The following is a 10,493-nucleotide window of genomic DNA, read 5'->3' on the forward strand; positions in this document are numbered from 1 at the left end:
ATAAGCAGTCTCCACACCCAGCACTGAGCTCAGTTTGGGGCTTGAGGGTGAGATCAAGAGTTCGATGCTTAACCAACTGAGCCACCCAGGTGCTCCAGTTTCACATTCTCTCTCTCTCTTTTTTTTAATTCATTGATGAGGCAATTCTGGTCACTGCCTTTGATTTTTATTTTTTTATTTTTCTTAAATTTCAGGTTGAACTTTTATAGAAGTAAAACATTCATAAAGGGGGGAGAGTAAAAATGATAAGTACAAAAATTTTTTACTTTGAATTCAGTTTATGCAATCAGCACCCTTTCAGAACAAGAGACAGAACATGGCCAGCACACCAGAATCTCCCCTAATGCTTTCTCCAAGCCATGCCTCTGCTCTCCAAAGAAACGATCCTGACTTCTAACACTATATATTAGCTTTAATACTTTTGAACATGACATCAATAGAATCACACAATATATAAATTTAAGTTTAATGGCAAGAACTGTAAAAGGTCTGAGATTTTACCTTACTTGCAAGCTGACAAGTTAACCTGTCACAGGTTCATGGGTGCTGGGAGAAGACATGAGATCCCTGGACCAGAGGAAAGGATGTTTTCATTCACAGAGCAGCAAACAACATGCGCATCAGCATATTTGTGTCCATTCCCCTTGCCCCTCAAGTCCCACAAGGATGATGCAGATGTGCCCAAATGGCTGCCTGCACAAACAGTGGATTGCAGGACAGGAACTCCAACTGAAGTGACCTGATCTTTTAACTGGATAATAAGCATGCTTACCCTTTGCTCTGGAGGCAAACATTATCTTTCTCTTCTAAGGCTGTTTGCTATGCAAATATCCTGAAATAAAGGTCTTTGGGAAAGAATTAGAAAGATATACTTTTTTTTCTTTAAATTAAAACTAGATTATCTGCCATGAGAGAAAAAGCTTCAGAAAATTTCCTTTTAAAAGCTCTGTTGACTGAGAAAAAGCTCAATGCACTAATAAAATGGTCACAGCAAACAAAACTGACTGATATGAATTTAAATTCTACCTTTCCCCAAAGTGGTCTTTTTGGCTCTGCTGTGCTACCCAGCCTGAGATACAGGTCCTAGAGCATTGGAGGGCCCCCTGGATTTTTGGGTCCCAGAGGAATAGAAGGATTAATCTGTGGTCTCAGGGACCTGGAGTCATATGTGGGTCTGATTCAGCTTTCAAAGCAGTCAAACCCCAAAGCCCCAAGTCACAGTAGGACATTTGCAAGTCATCTCTCTTTAAAAGTCTGCTTTGTATTTTGTAAAAAATTTAAAGACTCAGTTGACTGAGCATCAGACTCTTGATTTCAGCTCAGGACATGGTCCCAGCATCATGGGATCAAACCTTGTGTCAAGCTTCACACTGAGCATGGAGCCTGCTTCAGATTCTCTGTCCTTCTCCCTTTGCCCTTCTCCCCTGCTAGCATTCTAAACAAAAACAAAGTTTACCTTGTCACTTAATTGATTCTACAGCTGCTCTTATTGAATTGTGACAGAATTATATTTCATAAAAATACTGTTTGAACATAGCTAATTTAAATATAATACTTGTGAATGTTTCTTTTTCATTGCATCTGCTAGAATTAAGTAATATTTGTATTATATTTTGATTGGATTAACCGGTCCACTGATACATAAACATAATTACAATATGACACAGCCATATAGAGACATTTGAGCAAAAAATATTCATCTAGGCTGCGAGTTAGTATAAGAAATCTGTAAAGATAACTAAATATGTACTTCAACAAATTTTGATGAGTTGCAAAAATAACACAGAAAAAACTTTAAAAAGAAACATACCCCCATCCCCAAACCTATTAGTATTTTTATTAGTTTATTAATTTCATTCATAAATTAAATTAAGGGGGTTGACATTTTACAATTTCATTTCTTGTTTTATAATTTTGATTTAATCTTTGTAACTTTGTTTCTGATATTCTTTGCTATTTAAATTGGTTTCTAGGGGAGAGGACAAGATGGGGGAGAAGCAGGGAGTCCCCTAACTCCTGCCTACATCTATCAAACAAAGAAGGGCAGAATCCAAAAGACCACAAGAGTAGGGGAAGAAAAGAGACAGAGTCCACTAAGAAGACAGCCTCATAGGTGCCTGATTGAGAACTGGGGAAGATAAAAACAACCAAGACACAGAAGCATGGAGGGGAGGGAGGCCCCTCTGCAGAGAGACAAAGGGAAAAAATTGGCTGAAACTGCTCTTAACAACTGTCCCTGGAAAAGAGAAAAACCTGGGCCAGGAAAGAGAGGGGTCCTATCATCCCATCTCAAACCACAAGGCGTTCACAGAGAGATACTATCTCTAACTGCGGAGGCTCCTTTGGGCTGTGTGCTCTGGGCCCAGAAATTCCCTCAGGTACAGACTGTATGCAAAGGACTCAATAGGCATCAGGAGAAACTGCTCCCCTACTTGATCCCCAGCAAGGAAGGGCCCCGGCCTGGGATTCCGGGGTTACCTTTCAGTCACCATCATTACTGCACATGGAGTAAGAGCTGAAAACGAGGCTGGGGGCGGGACATAGATCAATGCTCACCATGGCTATGCCAAGAGCAGAGTAAGATCAGATCCAAAAGAGTGATTACAAAACTTGGTTTGAGAAGGACCTGGGGGTCCACCGTTTTTCTCCCCACATCCACCAAGGTGGGGCCCAGAGAGCAGCCTCAGAGACCCTCAGTGCAGGCAAGATCCACCTACACGAAACCACACCCATCTGCCTTGCCTAGCTGCTTTGTTACCAGAGCTGGTTGGATGCTGTGGAAACAGCCCATAACCTCCCCCCAAAACCAGCACTAATGTATTGCTGTGATTAACTCTAGATCAATTCTTGCAATTCAGATATATCTCCCTTATCTCATTCTTCTCTTTCCCCTTCCCTGGAGTGGGTATTCTGGTTATAGGTTTGCTTAAACAGTCATATCCAATACATTCTCTCTCTTTTTTATACTTTTTAAATATATTTTTTATTTTTGATACAGAGAGAGACAGAGCATGAGAAGGAGGAGTGGAGAGAAAGGGAGACACAGAATCGGAAGCAGGCTCCAAGCTCTGAGCTTTCAGCACAGAGCCCGACACGGGGCTTGAACCCACTAACGTGAGATCATGACCTGAGCCGAAGTCCAACACTTAACAGACTGAGCCACTCAGGCGCCCCTAAATCACTCTCTTGAAATATATTCTACACCTCCCTCATTACCTTCCTTTCTCTCTGAAATAATCAGACTATATAATTTCTTAAGGTAACATTATCCAGGGCAAAGTTCAATTTCTCTTTCTTCCCATCCCTGTCACTTCTCTTTGTATATGCTCTTCCATCAGTGCTGCCTCTACTCTGCTCTTTATTTATAACTGGGATCTCTGGCATTCTGCTTTTAAACTGCCCTTTTTCTTTTTTTCCTCTCCCTTTTGGTTTGCCTGTTTTTTTCATTTGTTTGTACATTTGTGTGCTTTTGTTCCCTATATGTTTGTCTGTCTGTTTTCCATCCCAGGGCTACCTCAACAAACAAGCCAAAGTACACGTGGTCGAGAATCCCAAATATCACTACGAGTAGGGAAATAAAGTAACCAAAGGCACAACAAGAGAGACCAAGGGAACCCATTGAAAGAACACTTCCTGAATGCACAGATCCCGGAGAGTCAATGAGAATCCTTTAATATAGCAATACTCACAGGTGGAGAGCACATAACAGTTCTTTTTAAACTGACAAGAGACAGAAAACGAGCCAAAATGCTGAAACAAAAACACTCTCCTCTAAAGAAATTCCAGGAGGAAGTCACAGCTACAGAATTGGTCAAAACAGATATAAGCAACATAACTGAGCAAGAATTTAGGACGACTGTCATAAAATTAACTGCTGGCCTTGAAAAAGGCATGGAAGACATCACAGAAGCTTTGCTACAGAGACTATGCAGCTTGTCAATAGTTCTGATCAATGAAAAAATGCTATAAATGAGGTGCATAATAAAATGGAGGCAACCACTGCACGAACTGAATAGGCAGGGAAAAGAATAGATGAATTAGAAGACACAACTATAGAAAAAGAGAAGACTGAGAAAAAGGGAGATAAATTGGTCCAAGAACACGAAAGGAGAATTTGAGAACTGAGTGATACAATCAAAGGGAACAATATCCGTATCATAGGCATTCCTGAAGAAGAAACAGAGAAAGGAGCTGAAGCAATACTTGAAAAAATTATAGCCAAGAACTTCCCCAATCACTGGAAGGAAACACACTGAAATCCAAGAAGCACAGAGAATCCCCTCAGATGCACCTCGGTCTTCTGCACAATATATCAGAATGAAACTAGCAAAATATAAGGTTAAAGAGAATTCTGAAAGCAGCTACGGATAAAAGGGCAAAGGGAAACCTATCAAAGTAGTTGCAGACCTCTCTACTGAAAGTTGGCAGGCCACAAAGGGATGGCAGAAAATCTTCAATGTGATGAACAGGAAGAATATGCAGCCAAGAATCCTTTATCCAGCAAGCCTGCCATTCAGAATAGAAGGAGAGATAAAAGTTTTCCCAAATAAACAAAAATTGAAAGAATTCATTACCACTAAACCAGCCATACCAGAAATCCTAAGGGGAACTCTGAGGGCAATGTTGCTAGGAACACAAGGTACCAGAGACATCACTACAAGTATGAATCCTACAGAGAACACAATGACTCTAAACCCATATATTTCAATCATAACACTGAATGTAAATAGACTAAATGCTCCAACCAAATGACTTAGGGTAGCAGAATGGATAAAAAATTAAAATCCATCTATTTGCTGTCTACAAGAAATTTATTTAAGAGCTGAGGACACCTTGAGATTGAACATAAGGGGATGGAGAAATATCTATCTTGCGACTGGAAGTTAAATAAAAGCCAGAGTGGCCATACTTATATTAGACAATCTGGACTTTAAAGGACCAGCAGTAACAAGAGATGAAGAAGGGCATTATACAATAATTACAGGGTCTATCCATCAGGAAAAGCTAACAATTATAAACATCTACACAACAAATTCAGAAACACCCAAATACATAAAACAATTAATCACAAACAGAAACAATCTTATTGATAAGAATGTGCTAATTGCAGAGGATTTTAATACTCACTCCACATTCAGCAATGGATACATCAACCGGACAGAAAATCACTAAAGAAACAATGGACCTGAACAACACGTTGGACCAGATGGATTTGACAGATGTATTTAGAACTCTATATCCTGAGGCTATGGAATTCACTTTCATCTCTTGTGCGCCTGGTACATTCTCCAATATACTGCACATACTGGGTCATAAAGCAGCCCTCCATAAATATAAACAAATTGAAATCATACCATGCACACTTTCAGATCATAATGCTATGAAACTTGAAATCAATCATATGAAAAAGTCTGGAAAACTTCCAAGAAAATGGAGGTTAAAGAACACCCTACTAAAGAACGAATGGGCCAATCAGGCAATTATAGAAGAAATTAAAAAATATATGAAAACAAATGAAAATGGAAATAAAACAATCCAAACTCTTTGGGATGCAACAATGGCAGCCCTAAGAGGCAAGTTTATTGCAATCCAGGCCTATTTCAACTAACAAAAAAAACCCCACAAATACAAAAATCTAACAGTACACCTAAAGAAACTAGAAGGAGAGCAGCAAGAGCACCTCAAACCCAGCAGAAAAAGAGAAATAATAAAGATCAGTGCAGAAATAAACAGTATGAAATCCAAAAAAACCAATTGAGCAGATCAATGAAACCAAGAGATGATTTTTTGAAAAAATAAATAAAATTGATAAACGTCTTGCCATATTTCTCAAAAAGAAAAGAGAGAACACCCAGGTAGACAAAATCGCAAATGAAAATGGATCTATCACAACCAGTCCCTCAGAAATACAAGCAATTATCAGGGAATACTATGAAAATTTATATGCCAACAAACTGGACAACCTAGAAGAAATGGACAAATTCTGAAACACACATGCATTAACAAAATTCAAATTGGAAGGGATAGAAAATCTGAACAGACTCATAACCAGTAATGAAATTGAATCAGTTATTAAAAATCTCCCAAAAATAAGAGCCCTGGGCCAGGTGGCTTGCATGGGGAATTCGACCAGACATTCAAATCAGACCTAATATCCAAGGTTCTAAAGCTATTTGAAAAAATAGAATTAGAAGGAACACTTCTGGACTCATTCTATGAAGCAAGCATCCCTTGATTCCCAAACCAGACAGAGACCTACCAAAAAAAGAGACATACAGGCCAATATCCTTGATGAATACAGATGCAAAAATACTCAACAAGATACTAGCAAATTGAATTCAACAGCATATAAAAAGAACTATCCATTATGATCAAGCATGATTAAGTGGGATTCATTCCAGGGTAACAGGACTGATTCAATATTTGCAAATCAATCAATATGATACATCACATAAACAAAAGAAAAGAAAACCTTCAAGAAAGTAGGCATAGAAAAAACTTACACATCATAAAAGCCAGTTAAGAAAAGCCCACAGCTAATATCATCCTCAATGGGGAAAAATTGAGAGCTTACCCACTGAGATCAGGAACAGGACAGGGATGTCCACTCTCACCACCTTTTTTTAACATAGTGCTTGAAGTCCTAGCATTTGTAATCAGACAACAATAAGAAATGAGAGGCAACAAAATTTGCGATGATAAAGTCAATCTTCCACTTTTTGCAGATAACATGATACTCTACATGGTACACCCGATAGACTCCACAGGAAGCCTACTAGAACTAATCCATGAATTCAGCAAAGTCGCAGGGGACAAAATCAACCTACAGAAATCGGTTGCATTTCTACACACCAAAAACGAAGCAACAGAAAGAGACATAAAGAGACTGATCCCATTCACAATTGCAGAAACACACACACACACACACACACACACACACACACACACACACACACACACAAAATACCTAGGAATAAACCTATCTAAAGATATAAAAGATCTGTATGATGAAAACTATAGAAAACTTACAAAGGAAATTGAAGAAGACAGAGAAATGCAAAACACTCCATCCTCATGGATTGGAAGAATAAACACTGTTAAAATGTCATTATTACCCAAAGCAATCTACACATTCAATGCAATCCCCATCAAAATTGAACCAGCATTCTTCTCAAAGCTAAAAGAAAGATCCTAAAATTTGTAAGGAGCCAAAAAAGACCCCAAATAGCCAAAAGAATATTGAAGAAGAAACCAAAACAGGAGGCATCACAATCCTAGACTTTAGCCTCTACCACAAAGCTGTCATCATCAAACAGTATAGTATTGGCACAAAAACAGACACATAGACTAGTGGAATAGAATAGAGAGCCCAGAACAGGACCCACAAGTGTATGGCCAATTAGTCTTTGACAAAGTAGAAAAAGGTATCCAATGAAAAAAAGACAGCTTCTTTAACAGATGGTGCTGGGAGACCTGGACAGAACATGCAGAAGAATAAGGCTAAACCACTTTCTACACCATACACAAAAATAAACTCAAAATGGATGAAGGACCTAAATGTGAGATAGGAAACCATCAAAAGTCAGGAGGAGAAACCAGGAAACAACCTCCTTGACCTCAACCACAGCAATTTCTTACCTGACACATCCCCAAAGGCAAGGGAATCAAGAGCAAAAATGAACTCTTGGAACCTCATCAAGATGCAATGCTTCTGCACTGCAAAGGAAACATCAAGAAAACTAATAGGCACCCCACAGAATGGGAAAAGATAGTTACAAATGACATAACAGAGTAAGGGCTAGTATCCAAAATCTACAAGGAACTCACCCAAATTCCACACCCGAAAAACAAATAATCCAGTGAAGAACTGGGCAGATCACATGAATAGACACTTCCTCCAAAGAAGACATCCAGATGGCCAACAGACACATGGAACAATACTCAGCATCACTCATCATCAGGGAAATACAAATCAAAACCACACTGAGATACCAGCTCATGCCAGTCAGAGTGGCTAAAATGAATAAATCAGGAGATTATAGATGCTGGCAAGGATGTGGAGATGGGCACCCTCCTCACTGTTGGTGGGAATGTAAACTGGTGCAGCCACTCTGGAAAACAGTGTAGAAGTCCCTCAAAGAAATTAATGATAGAACTCCCCTATGACCCAGCAAGAGCACTGCTAGGGATTTACCCAAGGGATACAGGAGTGCTGATGCATAAGGGTACATGTACCCCAATGTTCATAGCAGCACTTTCAACAATAGTCAAATCATGGAAAGAGGCTAAGTGTCCATCAACTGATGAATGGACTAAGAAGATGTAATTTATATATACAAAGGAATACTACATGGCAATGAGAAAGGATGAAATCTGAGCATTCATGCAACAAGGATGGAACTCAAGGGAGTCGTGCTAAGTGAAATAAATCAGGGGAAGAAGGAGAGATACCATATGTTTTTGCTCATAAATGGAACAGGAGAAACTTAACAGGACCATGTTGGAGGGGAAGGGGGGAAAATGGTTGGGGAGATGGAGGGACATAAACTATGAGACTCTTGAATACTGAGAACAAACTGAGGGCTAATGGGGGTGTGTGGAAGGGGGGTGATGGGAATGGAGGAGGGCACACTTGTGGGGATGAGCACTGAGTGTTTATACGGAAACGAACTTGACAATAAACTATAAAAGAAATAAATTGGTTTCTGAATTCTAATAGTTAACTTTTTTAAATACATAGGATTAATCTTTAATTATACATATCATATGCCCTTATAAAGTCCTAATCCTTATGCCCATTATCTCCAATGTAATTCTTCACTAACCAAGAAATCAGCAACTCATTGACTCTTCTCCACAACCCTATAACAAAAAGTGGCATCTGGTTTGTCCTTCAGAACCTTCTCATTTAACATTTCCTACTTTTTCTTCAAAACTATGACATAAGACTGAACTAATGACAATCAACCTACAATCACATTAACTGTAGAGGCTTTCATTTGATATGTTGAAAATTAGTGTGGGCAATCGCAGGCATGGCTGTCAAAGGCCTTAACACAGTTAAACAGCTGTTACTAGACTTTAATTAAATATTCGCTGTTAGCAGCATTTGCTATATTATTTAATACCTAGTGGAAACGAATTTTATATATAAATTTTATCCAATAATACACATGCACACATATCATTATTGCTGTTCATATATAATACACATGCATGCAAATACATATGTAATAGTTATATTGCACATAAGTACCTGAATGTTACATCTACATGTACACATGTAACACATGTATTCACTCACATATACAAAAAATATACATATGCCCTTATAAATATATATATATACTTGCACATATAATAAGAAACAAGTAGATAATTATAATTTAAAAAATTAGTATAAAGTTTAACTGGGTATTTTTCAGGTTGTCAAGTCTTTTAGATAATTCACAAATTAAAAATGAAAGGCATAATAAGACACATTTTCCATCAATATTAAAATTTGCACCCCAAATATGAGAAGTACTTGCTAGCTCTTTATAATCTTAGGGAATTATATAAGTAATATAACACATCATTTCCATTGCAAGGATTCAAATTTCATCATTAAGTTTTCTTCTATTTCAATCGCTTGGCTGTTTTTCAAAAATATTTTTAAGTGCATACTGATGAAGTATTTTATTCTGTCAGTATTCCATTGCACTTAAACTCCTGAACAGCCTCATAGGAAGGATTTTTCCTAATTTTAAAAAATGAGTTTCCTAAGTTCTGAAAATACTGTTTTGTACCCATAAACATAGAACCTGGTCTTTGCCCTTTTATTAGTAACATTATGACTTTCCAATGCCCATCACCTTTAAAAATACACTTGGGTTTACAAAAGATCAGATGGCCTTTGCCCACTGACGTGGTTTACCACAACCAGGTCAACCACATCCCCATGAGGTATTGTGGCAAATTCTGGGCCAGCCACCAGATTCATACAATGAAGTTTAATTAATAAATCAGGCTTGCTAAGCCTGATTCTTAATACTAAGAACATGAACCATATGTTTATAATATATGAATAATGAAAAGACATCAATTATTGCTATTGATTATTACCTAGAATTTTAATGTTGATACAAATAAATGAATACTCAAAACATAATTTCACCATGTCCAATGGTAGATCGGACTCAACATTTTTTTGAGAGATAGAATTTTGTGATTTATATATAACAGGAACAACACTTAAAATTATTCCTTAAATGATTAAGAATAATAATTCCATATACTATAAGTAACATGCATGTATATATGTGAATATATATACTATACATACAAGTTTAGACTGGAAGCTGCCATTTACTATTGACATTTTGAGGATTTTATTCACATCAATTTATTGGGAAGTTTATATTCTTGTTTAGTAGAGTTATGATAGAGTCATGGTTAATTTTATGTGTCAATTCAGCAGGGCCCGAGGGTGCTAAGCTATTTGGTCAAACATT

General features: G+C 37.8%; 1 long non-coding RNA gene across 1 annotated transcript in view; it reads left to right on the forward strand.

Moving 5' to 3' along the window:
* Positions 1 to 782, forward strand: part of LOC115291678 — a 5,187-nt gene extending 4,405 nt beyond the window's left edge. Inside the window, exon 3 of the long non-coding RNA XR_003908616.1 lies at positions 536 to 782. This is a non-coding gene — a long non-coding RNA (uncharacterized LOC115291678). The remainder of the gene's footprint in view (positions 1 to 535) is intronic.
* Positions 783 to 10,493: the final 9,711 nt, after the last annotated feature.

The sequence above is a fragment of the Suricata suricatta genome, chromosome 5 (assembly GCF_006229205.1).
Source record: "Suricata suricatta isolate VVHF042 chromosome 5, meerkat_22Aug2017_6uvM2_HiC, whole genome shotgun sequence".
Classification (NCBI taxonomy): Eukaryota; Metazoa; Chordata; class Mammalia; order Carnivora; family Herpestidae; genus Suricata; species Suricata suricatta.